The following is a 1,389-nucleotide window of genomic DNA, read 5'->3' on the forward strand; positions in this document are numbered from 1 at the left end:
TTCTGGAAGCCAGACAGAGATTGTTTTGCAGTCTTAACAACAGTTTCCAGTAAACAGATTACACCGTGTGGGAGAATCAAATGTGAAAGGGGCCTCAGTTGAACTTCATTATTTGTCAGTTATCGGCATGAAGCTACTTAAAGATTTCACGAGACAGGTCGTTAATACCTTGGGCGCGAAGATGTCCGTTAAGGAAGAATTCTCCTAATGGGTTTCGTTCAGTAACGTTAAGAAAGGTTTCCAAAGCAATGGTTTCATCAATTTCAAAATGGGGCCAACTTTTAACTTATCTTCTTATGTGATTTGGGGAGTCTGCCAGAAATTATTTATTCTAATCCCCACCTCTAGGAAGAATACTCCCAGTGCCTTATTCTTGGGTAGAACGAAACACCAAATATACTGGATAGACTGCATCTTGGACGTGAAAATTCCAGAATTCCTGGTAGGAACCCAACCCTCCATGTAAATCGATTTCCAAGGATCTCCACCACCAATACATTCAAAAAATATTACTAAGGAGCAAAATGTTGTTCTCTTTTGCATTCTCCACTGTTCCCTGTACCTACCAGGGGCTGGATGGCAGTGAGATAAACCTGCCAAAGGAATGAGAAACAGAGAAAATGGAAAGGCCATAAAAAGTCATTGTTCCTTGGGGGCACTGAGGTGGTACTGCCAGTTAAGTGCCTACTCTTGGTTTTGGCTCAGGTCTGATCGCAGGGTCATGAGATAGAGCCCCACGTTGGGCTCTGTGCTCAGCACTGAGTCTGCTTCAGATTCTCTTTCCCTCTGTCCCCCCTGCTCATGCATGCATGCTCTTTCTCTCAAATAAATAAATACATTTTTTATTTTTTAAAAATGCCATCATTCCTCCAAGGCATGGACTATAGAGTCCTTTGGTTCCTCCCCAGCTGACAGCCTGTGAAGATGATGACATCTGGACCCCACTCTCCGCACCACCCCAGTTCCTTCTGACCCTCAGATCCTCGATATTGCATCTACAGGGAATCAGTTGTGTTTTTAATCACCAGCACCTGGAAATAGAACCTTTCCCAGCAGGGTAGCCAGATTCAGCAAATAAGAATATCACTCTTCGCAGATGATATGATACTATATGTGGAAAACCCAAAAGTCTCCACTCCAAAACTGCTAGAACTTATACAGGAATTCAGTAAAGTGTCAGGATATAAAATCAATGCACAGAAATCAGTTGCATTTCTCTACACCAACAGCAAGACAGAAGAAAGAGAAATTAAGGAGTCAATCCCATTTACAATTGCACCCAAAACCATAAGATACCTAGGAATAAACCTAACCAAAGAGACACAGAATCTATACTCAGAAAACTATAAAGTACTCATGAAAGAAATTGAGGAAGACACAAAGAAATGG

The sequence above is a fragment of the Mustela erminea genome, chromosome 4, assembly GCF_009829155.1.
Source record: "Mustela erminea isolate mMusErm1 chromosome 4, mMusErm1.Pri, whole genome shotgun sequence".
NCBI lineage: Eukaryota > Metazoa > Chordata > Mammalia > Carnivora > Mustelidae > Mustela > Mustela erminea.